Source organism: Monomorium pharaonis, chromosome 6 (assembly GCF_013373865.1).
Source record: "Monomorium pharaonis isolate MP-MQ-018 chromosome 6, ASM1337386v2, whole genome shotgun sequence".
Taxonomy (NCBI): domain Eukaryota; kingdom Metazoa; phylum Arthropoda; class Insecta; order Hymenoptera; family Formicidae; genus Monomorium; species Monomorium pharaonis.
The window spans coordinates 920,542-934,644 of NC_050472.1; the positions used below are offsets into that span (position 1 = coordinate 920,542).

The window sequence follows — 14,103 nt, forward strand, 5'->3', positions numbered from 1 at the left end:
GTTTAGAATTGAATGGAAGAAGAGAAATGATCTACATCAGACTACATAAAAACGGTGAAATAGAGTGATACAGTCAGTTAAAGACAAAGACGTAGTTATATCGGTCATTTGCTATACAAGAGTATAGTTTTGTCGAAAGACAGCTTTTTTTCGTTCAGTGATCATATATTCCATATATATTTCGGAATAGATATTTCAAAGAGAATGAGTAACTATAGAGAATTAAGGATATCGTGCGGGAGTTAATTTTCCTGTCGTCGCGTCTCCTCCTCATTTCCATTGTAAATGCGAGAACATGCGCCGATCTTATCAGAACGTCAGAAGCTGCGATATATGCATCTGTTCTCCCTTTGTCGTCTCTCGTAGATGCAACACGAAAATTTTATTGTCTCGCGGCCACGCGTGTTTATTACGATGCGCCGCTCGTCTCGACGCGTCTCTAAACGCACGTCGCCGTCGCCGTCACGACGTTGCATCACGCATACTTTATGACCGGTCTGGTCGTAAGCGATCCGCGTGGTTTAGCCTGAAAAAAAGAAAAAAAAAAAGGAAGGAATGGAATTCCTGCGGGATGTCTTCCCCCGTGTGCAAACTCCGACTCCCTTGACTCGAGCGACGAAGACTAGACGACCTCGTCAGTTTTTTTTACATGAAGCTATGTCGGGTAGTTTTTGCTTACAATTGAATGAGAAAGCACTTCCTCCACAGAACTCAATATCTTATTGTTAGATAAAATACATCGAAGGCTTGAGAAGGAGACACAAAAAAAAGATACGCGTATCGAACAATTTTACACTTTTACGCATAATACATGTCTTATGTATAATGTACTTGTAACGTTTATTTTTAGACGCGAGATGAAAGAGTATAGAGGTGTAATATTTATCAAGATTAAAATAACGCGCATATTAGTCTTTCCGAACTGCAATTAATAGCTTTAAAAAATTACACAGTAATTACACAGTAAGAAACATTTTATTCATGTAAGATCGTAAAGTGTAGAATGTTAATTAAAGTGCCAGCAACGATTATAACGAATCTTCAATATTTCTTATGTGTGACTTTATATACATTTTCCAGTTTTTCGAACGTTGTTACTTTTTGTTTGCAAACACAATTTTTTGAAATATTAATTATAAATCCATTATTCTCTCCCATCTCCGTGATAGGAATAAAAAAACTCATGGAAAATTTATAAAGGCTGGAAGGCTTATTGGCTATCTCGATGCGGCTTTTGAAAAAACATTAGTCAATTATTAAATTATAAGTAAAACACAGATTATTGGTATATAATTGAGATGTAAAAAGTACATACCAATCGATGAACGCGCAACGTCAGCGTTTGTATGGGAAGTTTTGTTCGTCGTCATAAAAAAAGTTTCGAGCGATGCCTGGCGAGCGCCTTTTCTTTCTTCTTCTACGGGACACAGTACCGACACGATTTCGTAGAGTGTGAGTTGAAGCGACAATAAATTGTGCGCGGGGGTAAATTGTGCTCCTTGTAGTAGTTTTCTTTCTTGGTAAAGGATTTCCTCGTAGTAGGGAGGGCAGTAATCCCTCTTGATAGTGTGCCAGCGGCCAGCGGCCAGCGGCCAGCGACGCGTGGTGTGGTGTCGACTAGTCCGCGTGCGAGATGCGAAAAATAGAGCAGCCACTCCGGTGCAGAGTATATCTATCAGTCCGAACTGCCCGAAGGTGCTGTGCTCCGTTTCGTCGATACGAAGGTTAATCGAGATCTCAAAAGTCCAAGCCTCGCTTGCGTTTTATCGTGCCTATCATTCTATTTTCTTGAAATGTGCACTCGCGCCGAGATGGCAAGTCGTTTCTCTTTCCTGTTATTTCCGAATTTTCCGAATGTATTCGAATCCCGGCCGTCGTCATCGCGTCGGGAGATCGGGAGACAACGATGTCGGGCGCATTAAATCATGTTACTAACTCTTTTCGTACGTCGAAAGCGAATTAGCGAATATCGCGAACAATGACGATCATCTCTCGGTGTGCATGTTAGTTTGCGCATGATAAGCGGGATATAGGGGATAAAGAGCAACGTTGTGTGTGAGATACATGTGAAATTGTGAATGGGGTTTCAGTGTCGTGAAGTGTGTCGCGCGTGTCCGACTCCGATCCGACACAGCGCCGCGTTCAGTCGGCAGCGTCCGTCGCTAGTGTCCGAAGGTGGTTTCGCGTTCGTCGTTTCGTCGATATAAATGCCAATATTGGCAATTGAAATCTCAGATGCGATATTTAAGCTTGACTTGTTTTTATCACGGTTAGATTTTTCTTCTCAGAAAGCGCATCTGTTGAGAAGAACGCGTCGGGAATGCGCGAAATCGCGCGAAATCACGGTAGGTACTCGCTTATCTTGTGCAAATTTCGCGATTTCGCCTCCTTTGACCACTTTTTTTCTTGCACATCGAGTGGATATCGCGTGTGAACAACAGACAATCGCTTCGCGCTCGCGTTTTCGGTCCCGTGCCGTCGCCTTGTAAAATTCCGTAAGTGATGTCGTGATTTTTAGCACCTAACCTAATCTAATCTAACCTGTTCGCCCGGTCCTTTATTTACGGCGCGCCGCGTCGGCGGTCGGCGTATATGTTGCGCGAGCGATAATGCAGATCGTGCGGATACAAGGTACATACAACCAAGAACGCGTGTTATAGCAGAAGGATGGAAAGGGACACCCGGAAGCAGAGAGGAACAAGACAATAGCATAAGAACAATTCATCGGCTGGTGAGTGAGTTACTTGTTGCATTGTGCTTATCACTTATCGCCAGATTGCAATGACGGTAATTCGCGATCGAGTATAGATAATAGGCTAGTTGTTTATTGTCGGGGAAAAAATGTCGGGTAAGCTTGAAATTTTCAGAAAATTAATCTTTTTCTCTATTATTTTATACATTTACGGTTATATATATATATGTATAATAAAATTATACATAAATATATTTGAGCATTTTAAGATTCGCTATGATTGTTATTGGTCTTTTCTCAATTATATTTGTAATTATTCGCTATTTTGACCCAAATGTACAAAGCAATAAGGGCAACAATGGTGCCTCACGATTGTATCTGCTGTACGTGTTTTTTGACTTCTGTCATATAAAACTCCATCTTGTATATAAGCCTATCTTGTTTAAAAAGTCTTGGAAATAGAAAGAAAGAGAACTTAGTATTTGCATGTCAATATAACTTTTTTACTCTTGAGAACTTTGCTTGGAATAAGCGCAAAATATGTACGACAAATTGACCGCCTATTAGTAAGAATAACGATAAAATCACTGAAGAGAATACAAAGTACCACGAACCAAAAGTTCAATAGCTATCGCAATTTAATTGAAATTGCTTTGCATTATGCTTTTTATAATTTATAAATTTCTATTTTATAAATTATAAACAGAGAGAGAATTTTTTTCTTACAATTTTTATCTTCAAAATAGTATTTATGTAACAATATTGTTGAAGAATTTGGTAAAATTTTAAAATTTTACTAAAACATTTTATATTTTGATTAAATTTGTTGTGACAAGCATTAATGGACAGGAGAAAATGACATTCTTCGAAATACGACATTATCCCACGATCATGATTACGTTTTAAGAGAATATTCTCTCCGTGCATTTTGTCGCAAGTCCTTTATTTCCGAAATTATACATTTTGGCAATTGATTTCCCCATGTAAATTTCACGTATTAAATTTGAATTTGTTTTAATAATTCTTACAATATTGCACAAAAAGATATCGAACGGCGTGGAAGTTGCCTGAGAAAAGACTCGCTTTCGTTTTCGAATGCGGATCTTCTCTTTACAAGAATACGTCTCGATGGCATTGAAATACATTTTGATGGAATTTATAAACTTCCGGGACGCGGAGAGAATATTTTTCTCGATTGGTTCGCTATATCGAGCGAGGAACCGCGAGGAAAAATAGGGATATCAGAAGGCGCCGTAATGTTTTCCTTTCTCCGACTCGGGCATATCCGGATGGAATATCGACAGATTCACGCGCGAATCCGTGAGACGAGCGAGCTGCTGAATACATCGGATGCAAAAGAACGAAGCTTGCAGATTCGAAAGGTGGAGAATGAGAGGGAGAAGAGAATACGTCGGCCGTGTGATTTCGGATTGAGATTAAGATTGGATTTTGCGAGAAAATTCGACATTTCACAATCGTATGTCTCGCTCGCGAGAGTTTCTATCCCTAGCTTAGTATATAGGAATATCACGAATCAGGATCGAAAGAAAATATAAGACAGAGAGATGTATTTTGATTTTAGCCATTCCAATCTCGAAGATATCAAGATTTCCAAACAGAATACAAACCGGCATAATTACATGTAGTATTAGAAGAGGAAAGCTTCTGTTGGTTTAATTCTTGCGAAGTGTAAAGTTAAAGAAATATTTTTTTTAACGACTTGGTAAATTATTATTGGAATTATTTTCGCAAATTTTTATGAAAAATGCAACAATTTACAAGTGTGATACATTTTAACCTAATTAAATATTATATATTCTTTGCATTATTTTTACATCTTTTAATGAATTATTTTTTTAAAAATTTACTTTACGAAATTAAATTCGATCGATTTTACTGAACGTTCTGGATGCTTCTGGCTAGAAAATATAAGAAGGGAGAGAAAAGATTCTTGCCAAATACGGATCTCATTTTTCTTCGTACAGTGGAAAATGCAGCCAGCATATCGTGTTACAATGAAACGAAGCACTCGGGTAGTAAATTGAGAAAAACTTATTTTAAAAGTTTGTATCGACTTGTTAAAGAAGCTCTCTAAGTCAATATAATTAACTTGAAAATTCGGTGAGAGTTGCTTTGGCAAGCTGACAATAGATAAATATTTGAAATAAACTCGTAACGGTGTTTTCCTTGTTCGTAAAAGCCCCACTAGTTTGTTTTACCTTCCCTGTGTGCAACATGAAAATATTTTGTTTACGATGACATAAAGTTTACCGCCTCGTCGTGAATACAAAGTGAAACTTACAAGCGAAACTAACGTTAATCTTTCGTGAGATGGAAAATCTTTTTCAAGGTACATACGTGCGGAAATAAACACTGTGCAAAATACTGGTGTAAAATATTCTGTTTACAAAGGAGAGATGAAAAACAAGATTTACTTTGTAAGAATTAAACTTGTCTTTTTTCTTTCTTTTCAGAGTTTAAAAATATTTTAAACCCCTTTTAATTGTGTGTGTGTGTGTGTGTGTGTGTGTGTGTGTACGCTGCGTGCGCGGAGTATTGAATTAGCGTGTCTTACTGGAAGCCGAGAAATAATATATGCACATAATTTTTCGAAAGAAACGGCGTGGACGTTTACGAAATTCCAAAACCAGTCGAGCGTTTATCTCGATTCGATAACTCGTCAAAATCTGGGATAGGTTCCAAATTTTATCGCTCTGTCGCGTTGTCATCCGTTCGACCCTAACATCACGCGGCGAGTTATCGTGGTATATTAATAATATAAATATTGATCCCAATCCAAAGATCTGCAAGGCGAGGCGAGGCGTCGACGGAATCGTACTTATGTTTCAACGAAGCCGAATTTATCGGATGTAGAGAACCACAGCGAATAATGCGGAAAATATTAAGAAGGCGGGGAGAGAAAGGGGATACAACGGTGGCGGATTTCACGCGACCGATTTCAAAACGGGCCCAGCCAGACGCATATAAATTGGCTGCGCGGCATGAATCCCTTTACATTTTAATCGTGGCCGACGACAGCCGCGCATTGCCGCACTCTTTCTCCTTTTCTCTATTCCTTGTCAATTCTCTCTCTCCTTTCACCGATTTCTTTCCACCTTTTCGTCTTTTCCCTCGAACACACGAACACGTATCTACCTCGTATCACTCGCAGTTGCAAACTCATCGGATACCCGTTTAGAATAATATGCCATTTTAAAGAAGAATTTGGTCTCTCTCCGTTCACCTTTTAAATAATCATTTCACAGGTTGATGCAAAAAGATAGATACACTTTCTTAAAATCGAGTCTAAAGAAGTAGACCGTATCCTCTACAACTTTCCTCGTGACATTTTCTTGGAACATGTCGCGTCTTTTTCTATCCCCATTTACACACTGTAAAATTTTTTTTCCAACTTTATTCTCTTTATTTATCTCTCATTCTATAGCATTTTTCTCTCCCCTCCTCTCTCGTCTTTTTTTTCTTTACTTTCTGCTTCTTTTTATTTCTCTTGATGACTATGAAGTAAATTTTTATGCATATTTTCATATCTTAATTTCTGAGAACAAATTTTTTTCTTAAGCGTAATATTCTTGCTACCTTTCTATAATTTTGCCACACCTTTTTACACCTGCCCTCATCAACGTGAGATTGTATCTCTCTACATATTTTTTTTTTTTTTTTTTTTAACGACTGTGCGGCTTTTTTCTCGGTACGATATTTTTATTTTCTCTTTAACTTTGCTTCATCTTTTTCTCTTTTCTTGCGATTATGAGGTTTTTTCCGGAAACTCGCTGTCTATCTCTTTTGCGATTGCCATATGTTTTTTTTCTACCACCATGACGTTTCCCCCCTCCCCCCTCCGTATCGGAGATATGTCGTCCGTCGTGTCGTCTCTCTCGAACGTCTCGAAGGCGCATTTTGCGATTCGCGGAAATACCCGCACTGTGAAAAGTGACACAATGATTGAGGAAAGGCGAAATATAAACGCCTTCGTAGGACGTGTGCTCAAAAGTTTTTTTTTCCTTTTGTGAGAATCATGCCTGAAAGTCAGGAGCACAGAGTCCAAGTGTTACTGTCATAATTCATTGGTACTCTGTCTCACGAAATTGAACAAATGCGTGATTTTTATTTTTAATAAAGAGAAGTGATAAAAAATTCTGCTCGTAAATACTCGATGTGTTTTCAATGAAAGGCAATTAAACTTGCATCAGACACGCGCATTGGAGATTGAAATTTGCGAGTTAAAGATTAGAATTGAATCAATCAAGAACGAAACAAATTAAATTTAAATTTATTCAAATTATATAATCTTCATTTCACAATTAATCTACACATCTACGCATTCTTTTATCTGCGTAATCTGATACGAGCTATAAAGCAATTTGCTGAAGAATAAAGATTATACAGATAGACGCCATTTGGACAAACAGTGAGTCGACAAACGACGCAAATGTGTTTCCATTAAACACACCAGAGCTCAACCAGAGATGTAAACAGGCGAAACTATCTAGTCTCGGTCTTTTTGTGTCGCATGCGTTCGCCGTTTTTCACGGGGAGTTACGATAAATGGATTTACGATGACGATGAAAGAATGATTAGATGCGCGATCAAAAACGGCCGATAGGAAAGAGGCGTCGTGCCACGTAAAATAAACTGTAGGTGGGAAAAGGAGAGGAAAAAAAATTTTTTTAATGTACACATTCAACAGACTTGTATCTGTTAAATAAATTCTCACACGATCGGACTCGCGTTGCTTAACGAGTTCCAAACTAGTTTACATTGGTCATCCTCTTTTAATTCTCTCTCTCTCTCTCTCTCTCTCTCTCTCTCTCTCTCTCTCTCTCTCTCTCTCTCTCTTCCCGTTTCCATCTCTTTATGCGCATAGCATCGAAAGCGCTATGCTTTCGATTCGTCTTTCGGTCTCATCCACTTCGAACTCTTTTTCCCTGCCTAACGCTCCTCTTCTACCGCTTCATCTGCTATTTTTTAAATTCACTTTTCCGCTTGACATGCCAAAGGTTTTTGACCTGCGACGCCCCTATCATCATTATTTTCTCTTTCTCTTTTTCTTTTATTGACCGATATTTTGGACCGATACATGTCTGTTTTTTTTTCCATTGCGACGACTCAACTATGGAAATTTCTCGATTGGCCTTTCGATCATATTTGATCCGAATTTATATAGTAAAAGAATGAAAGAGAGGAGAATTATGAATGTTCCATAAAAGCGACTGGCTGTATTGCTTCCGTTTTTCAGTTTCAAGTTGATAAGTTAATATACACGGTTCTCGATGCAGACAGTAATAATCGGTGTATCTAAGAATGACATTAAAACTCAAAATTGAAGGACGTTTATTATTAATTTAGAGGAATTGTATGTGTGTTAATTATTGAATAACGTTCTCGGACGTAATTTTTCAGAACTGTAAAGAACTGACCCATGTGTGAATTGTAAACTGATTTTTGATAGGTCGCAAAATATTTTTCAGACATGGTAAAAATCAAAATCCAATTTTGAAATAAATTCCTCACAAATTATTTATCATATGTAATCCTTATACACGAAAATGATCGCTTCGATGCAATGTCAAAAATATTATCAATTAAAATGATAAATGAGCACATTCTTTATATTTTATATTTTGTGTTAGAAATAGATTTATAAAATTATATTAAAAAAAAATTAAAAAGTAAGAGAATCAAAGTGATATGAATAAATAATCAATTTACTCTTTCTTTCCGCTTATTCCTGTAATTTCTAAAGTTTGATAGGTCTCAAATGTTTGTCATTTTAAAAAGTGGATCACAATCTATAGCTTGAAAAAACTTGTTTTAAACAATTCAAAACAAACTCAACACAGCTTTCACATAATCAATAATATTTGACAATATTCAAATGCAATAATATTGAGCATCTAGGGCCGCTTAAAAGCTTGCGATTTGCAAAAAAAAGAAGCGGTGAAATGGGAAAAACAGTGATATAACAGAACGAGTTAATAACTGTGACTCGACTTGGCGTAAATAAATGGATTTTTTTGTCACGACTCATATAGAAACTGCATCGTTACACACTCGTAAAAATTACCATGTCGATGTTGCATTGAAGGACTACACGTTTGCTCCATTAATATTTTTTCCATCAGGCATGAAAAGTGGTACTTACGCAGATTGATTTGTCAACTGTTATCAAAAGGCAAATTTTGTTAGAATATAGACAGATTTAATTATAAAAATTGATTGAAGTCCAAAATATATTACATGGTTGAAGATACATCGATGATATTAAAGCCGGTAACACTAATTATAAATTGGTATGATGATGAATTTAATAATTAATTACAATTAGGGAGTTTATTATATCAGGAATGTCATCAGTGGATGCTATAATTGGAGGTAATTCAAAGCTCTCATAACATTTTATTACTCGCAGTTATATTTTAATATAAAATAAAATAGAAATTACGTTTAGTAAACTAAGAATTTAAAAGATTACAATTATTATTTAGTTACCATGTAATTATAATCGTCTTATAGTGTTATCTATATACTTATAGTTGTCTTAATTATGCAAATTATTAGTTATTATTCTTATACATAAATGATGAAAATGATGAATGAACATAAATGATGAAAAATAATTATATTTATTACAATTGAGGTTCACATTTACTATATATATATATATATATATATATATATATATACATTTACTTTTATTATCTACCTTATTTTATTATATTTTTTAATTGTTTAAAATTATTATATTAAAAGTTTAGTAACATTTTATAATTTTTGTTATACTTATAAGATTATTATTATTAATATTATAGCAGCAATAACTACAAAAATAAAGTTTTTAATTATATTACTTTTTTAATGCAATTACAAATATTAAGTACTTTTTTAAATGTGTAGTAATATAATACAATAATACAGTGCTTACATGAACGAGCATATCGAATCAATTTAATAATTTTTACAACTATTTAGCAATATATTAAATATTCAATAATCAGTTGTACCTTAATTAATCATTACATATAACGTAGAATGTCACACAAATTTTTTTAGTAGAAATTTGTCTCCTTGAAAAAATAAATCTATTTATGCTCGTCTGTCTAAAAGGAAAGTAATTAATTGCCTGCCTTCACTTTTCCTTTTTTTCATTTTTGTGCTCTTCAAGAAATCAAAGTGTAAAAAAGTTGAAAGATATGTCACCACTTGTCGCTTTTTGACTTTTTAATAAAATAAAAGGCAAAGAAAACAAGAGACGTTCTCTCATTTTCCTCTTACAACGCGTATTTCATTTCTAATATTGCAAAAATTAACTGTGGCACGTGACACGATTCATACGGATAACTCTACACATACAAATACTTCTTGTATAAAATCCTTTTTAATCTTTTTATCCATCGAGAACGCAACATGCGCCATTGACGAGTATGAGCAAATGGATCACGGCTTTATAGAAGTCCGGTCTTTCAGATTCGGTCAGCAACGCATGGTTCTTAACGAGTAGTAACATTACGATATTCGAGAAATTCATCTTCAAAAAATACATCGTTAATATACATATACATTTAAATCTCTTCATTGTAGAAGAGAGAAAATATCTTCGACAAGATTTTTTGTTTCTTTTTCTTTTTCATTATTTATTTTTATATTATAAAGAATTTTTCTCTCAACTTTTGTATTTTTATTAAATATTTTAATGTAATTTGAATTTATCGCTACTTTATTTCAACGCAACAAAAAAAATAAAGAGAAATTATTTAAAAGTACTAATTATATTAATTTTGTTTTGTTTCAGGTAAGTGATGGACTGTATGATAATACAAAGCTTGATGTATCTCGATCAGTGAGTACTTGTAAGTAAATCTGTAAATAATTTGAAAAAAGAATACATTAAACGATAATAATAAAAGGACCATATTTACATTGGTCATTTCGTTAGAACGTATCGTTTTCGAACATTTTTAATGAAATAACTTCGGAAAATGGTTCGGTATTTTCATGGTAAAAGCGAACACGATAGCCCAAATACTTCTCAAGATCACGTTAACAAGCTCTGCGTGCTTTTTACGATATGCAATCTTCGCTCGTTTTTCTTTCTGTTCGTTGCTCGGGCGTAAAAGCTTTTGGGGAGGTCAGTCGTGCCTTGCGGACGTGCCCTTAAGTGCAGCGACACACACGACGTGTCTCGCGATTTGAAACCCCTCTCGGTTGTGACCAACTTGGGCGTACTTGGTAATCTCACTTTAAATTTGCAACAAAAAAATGTAGGCTTTTTGGAATATAAAAAAGTGCATAAAATTATATATATATATATATATAATTTTTTTTACTTAGCAATAATTACAAAAGCACAATTTTAATATACAAAAGCATTTGAAAAGGAAAATAATCAACTATAATAGAAATATCATATATTGTTTGTTAATGATTTTTGTTATTGAACATCTTGTGACTTATAAAAGCTTTGATTTATTGATTTTTGCTCTTTGTGAATGAAACCGCTGGTCGCACGAGGAAATCGTTGCTTTCTCAGCCTGTTTAGGGTCCCTCTTACCTTCGCGGGCTAGGAATTGATCGAATAAATTTCAGAAACTCATCCGGTCACCCATAGTCAGCTCAATATAGCACCCGGTGCAGTACATGTATATCCTATCCAATTCTATTTTGCCGCTATCCAATAACGATCCCATCCGACGTGTCTCTGCGTCTCGGTCTTGATCGTTCCTCTTTTGAGGCGCAATTTTCACCTCCCGATCTTCGGGGCTGCCGTGGCTCATGTCCGCTCAAACTAAATCTCGCTTCTAACCTAATCTCTCTTTATCTTTCTTTCTATATCTTCTGCCAAATCAGGAAGAAATAAACATCATTTGCTCTCGATAAATAATGAGGTACCGGATTTATTTTAAAAAGAGAACCAAAATAATCTCTAAAAGAGAACCAAAATAGTTTTGCCCTTATTTTATTGATATTTTTTTGTTAGATATAAAGGTATGAAAAAAGATTTTTTATCGCAAACGTGTGTGTGTGTGTGTGTGTGTGTGTGTGTGTGTGTGTGTGTGTGTGTGTGTGTGTGTGTGTGTGTGTGTGTGTGTGAGGAAGGAGAAACGATGAAAAGAAAATTTATAAATTTTGGATTATACAGTAATTTTTATTTTTATTACAATATTTAGGTAAAACAATTTTTTATCTATATTTTTTGTTTGATATATCGCTTGTTTTAAATGTGTTTTTTGTTTGATCTCATCGGAAAACGAAATTACAACTCGGCCGAGATAAGCATAATCTGCGCCCTCATCGGTTTCGCGCCTCTCATTTTGTTTTCGAAATTTAATTTTATATCACCGTATTCTCCCATCTCGACGAGAGATTTTGTTTCGCGAATGTTGAGTAATTGCGTATTGTACGATTGTATATGTATCCTTCCGCTAATCCAACGCGCGCGACGCACGTATTTCCAGATTTTTGCGAAGCGTCGCGAGATTGTATCCTCGCGCTTAAATTTTCTCGTCAGCCTGAAAGCCCCCTTGATTTAATTCGATTAGCGTCATTCGTAATCAAGTTTACGGGAAAGTCCGGGACGAACAAGCCGCCATGTGTGGAAAACACGTTCACCGAAGCAAATCATAGTTACCTTATGGTACTCGTGATATCCGCGCTGTCGGGAATATATATGTATATATATATATATATATATATATATTATAAGAGAGGTATATTTATTTATTGTAAGAAGATTGATACCATCTCTTTCGCATGCGATATTTAGCGTAGAATTACGAGATCTGTTTGTACGGATACGTATTTATTTTATTTCTTGTAAAAAAATCATATTTTATCTACATCCTTTATTACGGCGATAAATTAAATGTCTTACAAGTTCGAATCTGTTTGCGCACAATTTCGAATTCTGTATGATCATTTTATAAAAAATAAAAGCTTTCGAGGGTAAATTCTAAGAAAAAATTCTCCTTGTATACTTGTGTTAAAATTGAAAAATAACTGGACGATATCTTGATGAAATTAAATTATTGAATGTGTGACTCAGATATTTAAATATATACACAAAACTCGAGCATATTTCTAGTAGAATGACTAATATATTAGAATAGCTGAGGTGTTAATCAAACGAATTAACATTTCCTATACTTTGCTTTGGAAGGAACGCCTTAGTCCATCCGCGATATGCCGGGTAATCACAGATCGAACAAGGTATACGCTCTCATTGCCAAATTGCCAGACAGCGAGAGAAGGTATAACGAAGCACTTTAGCAGCTGCAACTGAAATTTTCCTCAGTCCGTTCATGTTCCTTTGAAATCCAGCCGAAAGCGATTTCGCGCTCGTGCTCGGGTACGCGGTGATCGATGCCTGGCCAATCGTATATTGGCCGTGGACGGCGGTCCGCGACGAGGGGGATGATGGGCGCAGGCGGATAGGGTGGGTGACCGTACTGTGCCGTGCCGGTGTCGACAGATTCCGATGGCATTATACATATATTGGGAGCGGAGAGCCCCGGAGGGGCTCTTTGTCGCGCGCGCGGTTAGAACGAGGAACAAAGGATACCGAAATTAGTTTATTCCCTGATGGCCGCCGATAGAATTATCAGGTATATCCGCTAGGGGGAGGGATCCACCCGCCTCGCGAGCGTATCGTTTAATTTCATTCAGGTCCCTGCAACGAGGGCTGCAGGGAAATTCCCGTCGAAGGTACTGGCCATCGCGCGACTTATGCGCCAGGATTATCGCGTGACTGGCCCAGTTTCGACACGGAATAATATAACGATATGGAACAATAAAGCACGATTAGATTAATCTATTTTGCACGGCAATATGCACATGTGACACATATTGTAAAGCAATGATTTAATATTGCGTAACTTTAGTAAGTATATCTAAATATAATTTGTGTACTTAATACTGCATATGAGAAAGAAAATTCAACATTTTTTATTAATATGTTGAACGTTTGAAGCTGAAAAAAGAATAAAATGCCATTTATAATATCTTGATATACATATAAAATAGCACGTTGTTTTACTTTTTAACAGCAAAAGAAATTTATCTCTAATATAAAAATTTTAAAAAGAAATTCGTCTAAAATAGAATTATAATTCTTCTTATTAATTAATTTAAATTGTGTCATGATATAATAATATAATAATGCACATGATCACGAAGCTTTTCACGATCTATTTTTATTCTTAACATTTACAGAATTTTGCATTCGCGGATCTTTAAGTGTATTATTGCAGATTCAAAGTTGAGATTGCGATGGATGCGTTTAATGCATAAGTGTTAAATAACGCACCGTGTATTTTTAAATATATTTACCCACTACTACATGTGCGTATGTGCCGCGCGTTTTATTACCGTACGTATTCATTTAACGTGATGAGAAC

The 14,103-nt window shown here is 35.7% G+C and overlaps 1 protein-coding gene across 6 annotated transcripts in view; it reads left to right on the top strand.

Moving 5' to 3' along the window:
- LOC105832614 (slo-interacting protein 1) overlaps window positions 1–14,103 on the top strand; it is a 184,135-nt gene that overhangs the window by 75,930 nt on the left and 94,102 nt on the right. Inside the window, exon 1 of one of the 6 annotated variants that reach the window (XM_036288066.1) lies at window positions 827–2,731. The exons of the other annotated variants lie outside the window; for them this stretch is intronic. The gene's annotated coding sequence lies outside the window, so the exon portion shown is untranslated. Of the gene's footprint in view, window positions 1–826; window positions 2,732–14,103 lie in introns of those variants that run through there. 6 annotated transcript variants of the gene reach the window in all.